A 13,093-nucleotide genomic window follows, 5' to 3' on the forward strand; every position below is an offset into this window, starting at 1 on the left:
AAACTGAAAAAAAATGCACCTTTATTTCCAAATAAAATATTGGCGCCAAACATTGTGATAGGGACATAATTTAAACGGTTTTATAACCGGGACAAATGGGCAAATACATTTCATGGGTTTTAATTACAGTAGCATGCATTATTTAAAAACTATAATGGCCGAAAACTGAAAAATAATGAATTTTTTCCCACATTTTTCCTATTTTCCCATTAAAACACATTTAGAATAAAATAATTCTTGGCATAATGTCCCACCTAAAGAAAGCCTAATTGGTGGTGGAAAAAACAAGATATAGTTCGTTTAATTGTGATAAGTAATGATAAAGTTATAGACTAATGAATGGAAGGAGCGCTGTAAGGTGAAAATTGCTCTGGTGGTCAGGGGGTAAAACCCCTCAGTGGTGAAGTGGTTAATGAAATCAAATTATAACAACAATAAATATCAGCTGTAAACATAATGTCCACCTAACATATGGCGACATTACCCATAGTAACTAGATCCGCTAACACAGCGATATATACCTCCAATAAAATTATGCCAGCGACATGGGAGGGTGGGCGGGATCCTGGTAAGTTCAGGGCAGGGCACTCCCATGCGACCGGCACGCTCTGCGCCCGCCGGTCAGGACAGAAGTTTCAACTGCACGCTTGTCGGTTCTTCCTGTCTCACTGACCTCTGGGGAGACTCTATCACAAAATAACACACTGTAAAGTTTGGATACTTTCAGAGGGGGCCGGAGAGAAACGGTAGTCTGAAGAAGGATATCAGAAGCGGCTGGCAGATCCACAGGCGTCTCTCTACCGAGGTATCTGATCTTTCTCCATTTAAAATGTATATGTTTGCTTTAAAGGGAAACTTAAGCCAGGAATAAAAAATCAGTTTTACTTTCCTGGGGCTTCTACCAGCCCCCTGCAGCCGTCCTGTGCCCTCGCAGTTGCCCACGGAGCCTCCGGTCCCCTGCCGCCAGCTAATTTCGTTTTTTCGCTGACAGGCCTGGCCACAATAGCGTCTTGTGCCTGTTCAGGACGGTATTGAGGATGGGAACATGAAGAAGGATACGTGTGGCCAGACCTGCGCAGGTGCAGAATGTCAGAGCCTGTCAGCTAGAACAAAACTAGCTGGCAAGTAGGCAAGTAAAACTGATTTTTTATTCCTGGCTTAAAGAAAATATGTAACTAAAAAAAGTTCCCCTGGGTGGTACTCACCTCGGGTGGGGGAGGCCTCCGGATCCTATTGAGGCTTCCCCCGTCCCCCTCAGTCCCACAGCGGCGGCGATAAAGCTCCCTGAACAGCGGGAATGTAAATACCTTCCCAGCGCAGGCGCAGCATCGGCTCTCCACTCGGAGATAGGTGGAAATAGCCGATCGCTGTCTGCCCGCTCTACTGCGCAGGCGCAAGTCTCCTGCACCTGTGCAGTACAGCGGACCCCATCGCACCACAATGCAAAAAACTTTAATCGCATGATCCTGCAGCGAGCGGCATCACACAGTAGGTGAAGGAGTGGCGCGAACAATGGGATCGGCGCCGCTGGAGTTGAGTAGATCCGCACTGCAGATTGCTCGCAGGTTGGGGTCGGGAGCTGCCAGCTGCAGTACACACGCCTGATTGTCGGCTGAGGCAGATGTTATCGGGAGTCTCAGCCGAAATAAAAGAGAGCTTTAGTGAGAGGTATGTGGAGGCTGCCATATTTATTTCCTTTTAAGCAATATCAGTGGCCTGGCTGTCCGGCTGATCCTCTGCCTCTAATACTTTTAGCCATAACCCCTAAGCAAGCATGCAGCAGAGCAGGTGTGACAAGATTAGCTGCATGCTCGTTCCTGGTGTGAGTCTGATGCTACTGCAGCCAAATAGATCAGCAGGGCTGCCAGGCAACTGGCATTTCTTAAAAGGAAATAAATATGGCAGCCTCCATATACCTCTCACTAAAGTTCTCCTTTAAAGGGACACTGTAGGGGGACGGGGGAAAATGAGTTGAACTTACCGGTGGCTTCTAATGGTCCCCCACAGACACCCTGTGCCTGCACAGCCGCTCACCGATGCTCCGGCCCCGCCTCCGGTTCACTTCTGGAATTTCAGACTTTAAAGTCTGAAAACCACTGCGTCTGCGTTGCCGTGTCCTCGCTTCCCCTGATGCCACCAGGAGCGCACGGCGCAGGCGTGGACCATACTGGGGCTGCTCAGTACACTCCTGGTGACATCAGCGGGAGCGAGGACACGGCAACGCAGGCGCAGGGTTTTTTTTCAGACTTAAAAGTCTGAAATTCCAGAAGTGAACCGGAGGCAGGGCCGGAGCATCGGTGAGTGGCTGCGCGGGCACAGGATGTCTGCGGGGGACCATTAGAAGCCCCGGGTAACTTCAACTCATTTTTCCCTGACCCCCCTACAGTGTCCCTTTAAGTCAGGTGTGTGTACGAGGCTTACTGGCCACTAACGATCCAATCTTTTTCATCCAATCTTACCAAATCTATGTAGTAGAAGAGTAAACTGATTGAATAGGATACTATAGGCAGTTCCATTATATGAGATGGAAATGGTAAGATTGGATGAAAAAGATTGGATCATTAGTGGCCACCTTCAGAACAATACATATCAGTTAGTAGCTAGGAGTTACCATACTGTTTTGTTGGCTGTGTCTTGTTTGAGAGCTCTTTATATTTTCTTCTGGTTCAAATTAAACAAGAGAATCTGTCAGTTATGGGTAATTAATACTTTTTGGGTTTCAGGGTAATTCCTGGTACACACTTCCTATTATGATTGGTCAATCACTGACCAGTTTTACCACCTCCATATACTATGAGGGTATACCTACACAATCTGTTGATAATATTTAACATCTGTTGGCTCTCATACTATATAGAGGTGGAAAAATGGGTCAGTGATTGGCCAATTATAATTGAAAGTGTGTACCAGGCTTTAAAGGACAACTGAAGTGAGAGGGATTTGGAGGCTGCCATATATTTTTGCCTTGGAAGTAATACCAGTTGCCTGGCTGTCCTGCTGATCCTCTGCCTCTGATACTTTCAGCCATAGACCCTAAACAAGCATGCAGCAGATCAGGTGTTTGGCGTTGTTCACATTATAAATCGCCAGCGCTATCGCAAGCGCTGAGCGATTTATTGAGTTTTTCTTAAAGCACTTTTCCTGCGCTTTGCGCTTAGAAAAGAGTTTTTGCAGAGCGATTTGTTTTTTCACTTCCTGACATCAGTGAACTCTTTGACCCAGAAATGAAAACAATGTATTTATTCATGAAAGCGCTGGGGAAAGTCGCTATACAAAGTGCTTTTTTTAAACACTTTGCGATTTCCCTATACCTTCCATTGAGCCAAAGTGCTCAGAAAATGGTACAGGCAGCGCGTTTGCGATTTCAAAGAAATCAAAATGCTCAAATGTGAACAATCGCCAGCGGTTAAAAAAAAGAAGGAAACACTCATAGTGTAAACACGCCCACTGACATTATTGCCAGATCTGACAAGATTAGCTGTATGCTTGCTTCTGTTTTTATTCACACGCTACTGCAGCTGAATAGATCAGCAGGGCTGCCAGGCAACTGGTATTGTTTAAAAGGAAGTACGTTTGGCAGCCTCCATATTCTCACTTCAGTTGTCCTTTAATGACTCTAGCTCCTAAAATAGGTCCTTCTTGGCTCAGATAAAGAGGGAATTTTGTTGCTAAGGGCAACAGTCACTTCTTGTCTCAGTTAAAGGGGCACTATGGCGAAAAATGTAAAATATGTGCAAACATAGACAAATAAGTAGTAAGTTTACTTTTCTCCTATGTTGCTGTCACTAATGCTGGGCATCAGGGCCGGGCCGAGGCATAGGCTGGAGAGGCTCCAGCCTCAGGGCGCAGTGTAGGAGGGGGCGCAGAATTCATTCAGCTGTCATTCCTAATTGTGTTTGAAGCAGAAAGAAATAATAAAAGGGGATACATGGCAGTGACTGCAAGCCAGATAACTAGAGATTAAGGTGTTGGGGAGGTTGTGGGCCCTGTGGCGCCTCTTAGTGTAATAGCAATCAGTGTGTGACGGCTGGGGTGGCAGGGATGGAAGGGCGCACTTTGGTGTCTCAGCCTTGGGTGCTGGAGGACCTTGTCCCGGCTCTGCTGGGCATACATGGAGTTTGTGTTCCTTATCAATCGAGCCGCTGATGGCTCGATTGATAATATCCGACAGGTCTGATGACCTGCCAGATAGATTCCCCGCTCGATCCCCGCCGGCGGACAACAGCGGGGAATCGAGCGGCTGATAAGGAGCGCCGGCGGGGGCGAGTAGGAATCGATCCGCGCGGGGATGCACCTGCATCGAGCCAGCGGCTCGATCCAGCGCATAATTGGATCAGTGTATGCCTAGCATTACAGTAGGTAGTAGAAATCTGACAGAAGCGACAGGTTTTGGACTAGTCCATCTCTTCATGGGGGATTCTAAAGGATTTATTTATTTTCAAATGCACTTAGTGAATGGCAGTTGCTCTGTCCAACTGCCACAAAACTGTGTAGAGAGCAGGGAGGCTGACCAGCATTATTGTTTAAATTCTTTTTAGGGAATATCTTTTTAAAGAATAAAAGCCTTGCTGAGAATTCCCTATGGAGAGGTGGACTAGTCCAAAATCTGTCACTTCTGTCAGATTTCTACTACCTACCGAAAGTGACAGCAACATAGGAGAAAAGTAATGTATGGCTCATTTTACTCTGGAAAAAATGTACTTCTTATTTGTATATATTTGCACATACTTTAAATTTTACCATTTTTTGTCATAGTGCACCTTTAAAAAGGGAATTTTGTTGCTAAGGGCAACAGACACTTGTTGTCTTAGATATAGAGTGAATCTTGTTGCTAAGAGCAACAGACACTTCTTGGCTCAGATAATAAGGGAATCTTGTTGCTAAGGGCAACAGACACTTCTTGTCTCAGATAGTAACGCAGTCTTGTTGCTAAGGGCAACAGACACTTGTTGGCTCAGATATAGAGTGAATCTTGTTGCTAAGGGCAACACACTTGTTGGCGCAGATAAAGAGGGAATCTTGTTGCTAAGGGCAACACACTTGTTGGCTCAGATAATGATGGAATCTTGTTGCTAAGGGCAACAGACACTTGTTGATTCAGATAATAAGGGAATCTTGTTGCTAAGGGCAACAGATTTTTTGAGTTCTAAAATGATAGATAAATAAATGTTTTGGTGTTTTAAGGTCCGTACACACGCCGGACTTTAGGCAACGACGGGTCCGTCGTTGCCTCCCGCTGGGTGGGCGTGCCAGCGACAGTCCGGCGTGTGTACGCTCTGTCGTCAGACTGATACGGCTGTTTCTGAGCGATCCGCCGGGCGGATCGCTCAGAAACAGCCGTATCAGTCTGACGACAGAGCGTACACAAGCCGGACTGTCGCTGGCACGCCCACCCAGCGGGAGGCAACGACGGACCCGTCGTTGCCTAAAGTCCGGCGTGTGTACGGACCTTTACTCTATAAACTGTTCCGTATCTATCACAAGGTAAATAAACTTGTGTTTCAGAGACATTTTAAGTCGCCTTGATGTGAGTTTGATGGAATGTGGAGGCAGAAGTCTTATCTGTTATGATAGAGATACTTGCCTGAACTCTGCCTCTGAGCTATTTAGTGAAATCTGCCCACACATTGCTGACTGTGTGCCAATATGGCTCAGAGGGAGGCTGGCCTCACAGCGTGTCATGCCTGCTACACACCATGCAATTTCCCGTCAGGTAGATGGGTTCAATCGATTATTTCCAACAGGACCAATCTGATTTCCGATCATTTTTTTCTGAACAATTTTCTGTTAATTTCTATACAAAATGTATAAGAAAAAATGATCAGAAATCAGGTTGACCTGTCGGATATAATCGATTTGACCTGTCTATCTGAGGGGAAATTGCTTGATGAGTACCAGGCATTACTGTCAGCTAACCAGCTTCTCATGCCTGATAAATAAATATAAATAAATAATAATTATAAATAAATAAATATAAATAAATAAATAAATAATTCCTGATTCCTTCCTGATGAGCCCCTGACTTCAGCATGGTACACACTGGATCAGAGAAGCATTTACTTACTGTGTGTCTCAGTGTGGCTTTCAGTAACTGCCTCTGAGGGGACACAAACTCTGTACGGCCCTTTTACAACCAAAGACAAAGGCCCCTTCCCTACTTAAAGGAATACTATAGATTGAAACGACTTTTTTTTTAATACTCTATATTAGTGTACACATTACCACTAGTGCTAGGGGCACTTTATTTATTCACACAGGTCTCGCTCTCGCTATCCCTGCTTAAAAATTCATTTCTCACACAGCTCATAGTAGTCTGGGTCACCCTGAGCTGCTTGGTTACTCTGTCACACAGCTCACAAATGTATTTCACTGTGTCACTCACAGCATGCAGCAGACATGAGGAGAAACAGGCTGATCTGAGGTGGTAACAGGTAACTAAATGAGCTGGAATATTGCTGTAATATAACTAGCTATAACACTAGTCTGTGTTTACACTCAGACTGGCTGCCTGCTTGAGGCATTCACTCCAGGCTGCATCCACTTTACAAGCTGCTGAGAGGGGCAGACCACTGTCTACAATTAGCATTATTAGTATCTTTATCAGTCAAGAGAAGCACAGATAATAAACACACATTGCTAGAATCTTTAACCCCTTACCACCATATCAATAAGATTCTTTCAGCAAGGTGATAATTAAACTATAAACTGAGGAGTTGATAGCAACTCCCCTGTGCAGAGACATGGAAATACATATATCCAGGCACATCGCCTCTAGTTAGGACATTAAATAAATTATTAGGGAAAGGGAGGTGCTGAAGGGGGTGTGGCTAGAAAACAGCAAAAATCTATTAACCCTTCGCACACTCACATGCAAATGTTCAAACAAATGCATTCACAGATTCACTCATCCAGGCACAACTGTTATCCCTACAGCTAAATTAAAAGCCAGGGTTTTAGTTCACAGAAGAATGCATTCTCATGCCTAGTCACCTATACTGCGCAGAAGTACCCAGGTAAACATAGGTGTCCTAACTCTGGCCCTGTAACATGCATAGTGCAGACATGCAAACACATTCATTGCATCAAACCTATCAATGGATTAGGAGCACACATCCTAACTTCCTCTCCTGGGAAAGACGGTGCATCTTACCAATCGCACAAGGGAGCTAACGTTATGTGTCCACGTGCACCATGCGCATACACCAGCATAAGCTGTGTGCATGCTGACAAATACATACAGGGGAAGGAGGGAGTGCACTGAATTGGACCCTAGCCACAGGGGTCAGTAGTAAAATGGAAATACATATATCCAGGCACATCGCCTCTAGTTAGGACATTAAATAAATTATTAGGGAAAGGGAGGTGCTGAAGGGGGTGTGGCTAGAAAACAGCAAAAATCTATTAACCCTTCGCACACTCACATGCAAATGTTCAAACAAATGCATTCACAGATTCACTCATCCAGGCACAACTGTTATCCCTACAGCTAAATTAAAAGCCAGGGTTTTAGTTCACAGAAGAATGCATTCTCATGCCTAGTCACCTATACTGCGCAGAAGTACCCAGGTAAACATAGGTGTCCTAACTCTGGCCCTGTAACATGCATAGTGCAGACATGCAAACACATTCATTGCATCAAACCTATCAATGGATTAGGAGCACACATCCTAACTTCCTCTCCTGGGAAAGACGGTGCATCTTACCAATCGCACAAGGGAGCTAACGTTATGTGTCCACGTGCACCATGCGCATACACCAGCATAAGCTGTGTGCATGCTGACAAATACATACAGGGGAAGGAGGGAGTGCACTGAATTGGACCCTAGCCACAGGGGTCAGTAGTAAAATGGAAATACATATATCCAGGCACATCGCCTCTAGTTAGGACATTAAATAAATTATTAGGGAAAGGGAGGTGCTGAAGGGGGTGTGGCTAGAAAACAGCAAAAATCTATTAACCCTTCGCACACTCACATGCAAATGTTCAAACAAATGCATTCACAGATTCACTCATCCAGGCACAACTGTTATCCCTACAGCTAAATTAAAAGCCAGGATTTTAGTTCACAGAAGAATGCATTCTCATGCCTAGTCACCTATACTGCGCAGAAGTACCCAGGTAAACATAGGTGTCCTAACTCTGGCCCTGTAACATGCATAGTGCAGACATGCAAACACATTCATTGCATCAAACCTATCAATGGATTAGGAGCACACATCCTAACTTCCTCTCCTGGGAAAGACGGTGCATCTTACCAATCGCACAAGGGAGCTAACGTTATGTGTCCACGTGCACCATGCGCATACACCAGCATAAGCTGTGTGCATGCTGACAAATACATACAGGGGAAGGAGGGAGTGCACTGAATTGGACCCTAGCCACAGGGGTCAGTAGTAAAATGGAAATACATATATCCAGGCACATCGCCTCTAGTTAGGACATTAAATAAATTATTAGGGAAAGGGAGGTGCTGAAGGGGGTGTGGCTAGAAAACAGCAAAAATCTATTAACCCTTCGCACACTCACATGCAAATGTTCAAACAAATGCATTCACAGATTCACTCATCCAGGCACAACTGTTATCCCTACAGCTAAATTAAAAGCCAGGGTTTTAGTTCACAGAAGAATGCATTCTCATGCCTAGTCACCTATACTGCGCAGAAGTACCCAGGTAAACATAGGTGTCCTAACTCTGGCCCTGTAACATGCATAGTGCAGACATGCAAACACATTCATTGCATCAAACCTATCAATGGATTAGGAGCACACATCCTAACTTCCTCTCCTGGGAAAGACGGTGCATCTTACCAATCGCACAAGGGAGCTAACGTTATGTGTCCACGTGCACCATGCGCATACACCAGCATAAGCTGTGTGCATGCTGACAAATACATACAGGGGAAGGAGGGAGTGCACTGAATTGGACCCTAGCCACAGGGGTCAGTAGTAAAATGGAAATACATATATCCAGGCACATCGCCTCTAGTTAGGACATTAAATAAATTATTAGGGAAAGGGAGGTGCTGAAGGGGGTGTGGCTAGAAAACAGCAAAAATCTATTAACCCTTCGCACACTCACATGCAAATGTTCAAACAAATGCATTCACAGATTCACTCATCCAGGCACAACTGTTATCCCTACAGCTAAATTAAAAGCCAGGGTTTTAGTTCACAGAAGAATGCATTCTCATGCCTAGTCACCTATACTGCGCAGAAGTACCCAGGTAAACATAGGTGTCCTAACTCTGGCCCTGTAACATGCATAGTGCAGACATGCAAACACATTCATTGCATCAAACCTATCAATGGATTAGGAGCACACATCCTAACTTCCTCTCCTGGGAAAGACGGTGCATCTTACCAATCGCACAAGGGAGCTAACGTTATGTGTCCACGTGCACCATGCGCATACAGGAGAGGAAGTTAGGATGTGTGCTCCTAATCCAACCTATGTTTACCTGGGTACTTCTGCGCAGTATAGGTGACTAGGCATGAGAATGCATTCTTCTGTGAACTAAAACCCTGGCTTTTAATTTAGCTGTAGGGATAACAGTTGTGCCTGGATGAGTGAATCTGTGAATGCATTTGTTTGAACATTTGCATGTGAGTGTGCGAAGGGTTAATAGATTTTTGCTGTTTTCTAGCCACACCCCCTTCAGCACCTCCCTTTCCCTAATAATTTATTTAATGTCCTAACTAGAGGCGATGTGCCTGGATATATGTATTTCCATTTTACTACTGACCCCTGTGGCTAGGGTCCAATTCAGTGCACTCCCTCCTTCCCCTGTATGTATTTGTCAGCATGCACACAGCTTATGCTGGTGTATGCGCATGGTGCACGTGGACACATAACGTTAGCTCCCTTGTGCGATTGGTAAGATGCACCGTCTTTCCCAGGAGAGGAAGTTAGGATGTGTGCTCCTAATCCATTGATAGGTTTGATGCAATGAATGTGTTTGCATGTCTGCACTATGCATGTTACAGGGCCAGAGTTAGGACACCTATGTTTACCTGGGTACTTCTGCGCAGTATAGGTGACTAGGCATGAGAATGCATTCTTCTGTGAACTAAAACCCTGGCTTTTAATTTAGCTGTAGGGATAACAGTTGTGCCTGGATGAGTGAATCTGTGAATGCATTTGTTTGAACATTTGCATGTGAGTGTGCGAAGGGTTAATAGATTTTTGCTGTGCAGAGACATGGTCTAGCCCTCTGGGAGCCTCAGTATTTTGATACATTTTGTATCCAACACTGACGCCAAAACTGAGGGAGGATTTTACAGCTGAGAGGAACAGCTGTGTGAGGAATCAGAATGCTCCTAGTACTTGTCCTAATGTGTGCTACAACATACAGCATTTACAAATAAATGCATACATCGATAGTATTCCTTTAACAGAATTTGCGTGGGTCATGCAGGATTGTGATTTTGCATTTGTCGCAGATTTAATGTATTTCAATGAATTACATGTACATTGAAGAGAGGCTGCTGCACATGGAGAGTACACATGGAATGAGGAGGCTGCACATGGAAAGCAGGCGGGGGCTGCATATGGGAGAAGGGCTGCAGCTGCGACAGTATATCTATGGTCCCTGAGACTTCATCTTAGCACCAGGGGCGTAGATATACGCACCTCGCCACGATCGCCCACCATGCACGCTCCCACACGCATTCTCGCCGCCGCCCGTTCGGTGAATGGGAACATGTGTTTTCAAAGCCAATCAAAGCCTGTAAATCAATGATCACCAGCATCAATGAGATGCCGGTGGTCATTGACAAAGTAAAAGTAAAAGCATGCACAACACTCACTGTGTTCTGATCACGGTACATAGGAATAAAGTGGTGGGACGTAGTGGCCAAAAAGTAAAAAAGACACCTATATACATTAAATTAAATAAAAATAAATACATACCCCATTAATTAACCCCTTACCTCCTCTGTTTGAAAATAAAATGACCGTAGGGACTCAACTTGTTTTTTTAATGTGTATGTCATAAGGGCATATTACTGTTATTTTTGTAAATAAGGGCTTGTAATTAGTAATATAGTATAAATGAACTACAAAGCTGAAAAAATACACCTTTTAATTCCAAATAAAATATTGTCGCCATACATTGCACTAGGGACATAATTTAAACGTTGTAATAACAAGGACAAACGGGCAAATAAAATGTGTGGGTTTTATCAACAGTAGCATGTTTTATTTGAAAACTATAGTGACTGAAAACTGAGAAATTATAATAATAATTATTATTATTTATTGGATTTATATAGGGCCAACATATTACGCAGCGCTGTACAATAAATAGGATTACAGACGATGATAACAGGGGTGACAGCACAATACAGGCAATAGGCAGTACATACAACAATAGAAGTAATAAGCAATAACAACACAATAAGCAATACACAACACAATGCAGATAGTAATACAATGCCAGATCATACACTGGAGTGGTAGTGGTAAAATACAAGTTCCATAAATCTGGGTAAAGTGCACACAGTCAAGTATAATACACAAGGGGAGAGGGCCCTGCCAAAGGCTTACAATCTAGAGTGAGGGGTTGAGGACACGAAAGGAGGGGGTGCATCAAGAAGTTCTTGGCAGAGAGGGTTAGGGCAGTGTTGAGTTGCTAATAATACATTTTTGTTCAAATTTTTTTCTATTAAAATGCATATAGAATAAAATAATTCTTAGCAAAAAGTACCACCTAAAGAAATCCTACTTGGTGGCAAAAAAACAAGATATAGATCATTTTTGGTGTGGTAAGTCGTGATAAAGATATTGGCGAATGAAAGGGAGGAGAGCTGAAATGTGAAAATTGCTCTGATCCATAAGGGGAACACCACCTGTAGTGGTCAAGTGGTTAATAACTGTGAACCCTGCCGTAATGTTTATTTATAAAGTCCTATCTTCGTGCACAGCTCTGTACATTTACATTACGGGTGTGTATCATAAACACGAGATGAACAGTCACCAGGGCTCGGCTCTGGGGGAACGCTTTCCCCGGAGGACACCCAGAATCCTGTTGCAGAGTATTTCCTGTGGGTACGCGGGTGAACTCTCCCAGAACTCCAGCTGCCAGGCGGGGGTGTCAGTGTGTCACCAGGGAGAGAAGTCCGCAGAGCTGATTTCGATGAAAGTGAAACTCACTCCACCAGTTCTGCCACCAGCAATGTTAGAAGGGAGGATGACTGTACTCCCCTATGTGGTTGTGTGACGTGGTGACTGTACACAACGAGGTGACATTCCAGAGATAGCACTGTAAGGAGATACAGTGTCACACTCTCAGGCAGGACTATCACACTGCAAGAGCAGATCCATTTCACTGTACTCCAAAAGAAGGCGGTGCAATTTAACCACTTCACCCCAAAGCGGTTTTTACCCTAACAGACAAGCACGATTTTCACCTTTCAGTGCTCATCCCTTTCATTCAATGAAATGATCTATATCTTGTTTTTTTCACCACCAATTGGGCTTTTTGGAGTTGATATTTGTTTTTAGTAATTATTTTATTTTCTATGCATTTTAAAGGGAAACACAAGGAAAAAATGTCATCCCCTATAGTTTTAATACAAACACTGCTACTGTGCATAAAACTCACACATTTTATCTGCCTATTTGTCCTTCTTATCACAAGATTTTAATTATGTCCCTAGTACAAAGTATGGTGACAATATAGTATTTGGAAACAAAGGTGTATTTTTTCTTTAATGGGTTTTTTTTCCTCACTATTTTCACGTACACGGGGATGCACATGCACGGGAACGCGCGTGCACGCGCACTGCGGCAGCAGCACTGTCTGACATAAACACATCCTGGAGCCATTAAGAGGCTATAGCAGAATGTTTTTATAAGTCAGGTTGTCATTAAGCGGTTAAAATCTATATATTGTATGTAAAATGGGACGTGTTTTGTGTGTGTGTATGTGTCTGTAAGTATGTATGTGTGTATGTATGTGTGTGTAAGTGTGTATGTGTGTGTATGTGTGTGTGTATGTGTGTGTAAGTATGTATGTGTGTAAGTATGTGTGTGTAAGTGTGTGTGTGTGTGTGTGTGTGTGTGTGTGTGTGTGTGTGTGTGTGTGTGTGTGT

General features: G+C 44.0%; 1 protein-coding gene across 1 annotated transcript in view; it reads left to right on the plus strand.

The window, feature by feature from the left end:
• The first annotated feature begins 681 nt into the window (after positions 1–681).
• MAG (myelin associated glycoprotein) overlaps positions 682–13,093 on the plus strand; it is a 203,641-nt gene continuing 191,229 nt past the window's right edge. Inside the window, exon 1 of the mRNA XM_068243291.1 lies at positions 682–805. The gene's annotated coding sequence lies outside the window, so the exon portion shown is untranslated. The remainder of the gene's footprint in view (positions 806–13,093) is intronic.

The sequence above is a fragment of the Hyperolius riggenbachi genome, chromosome 6 (genome assembly GCF_040937935.1).
Source record: "Hyperolius riggenbachi isolate aHypRig1 chromosome 6, aHypRig1.pri, whole genome shotgun sequence".
NCBI lineage: Eukaryota > Metazoa > Chordata > Amphibia > Anura > Hyperoliidae > Hyperolius > Hyperolius riggenbachi.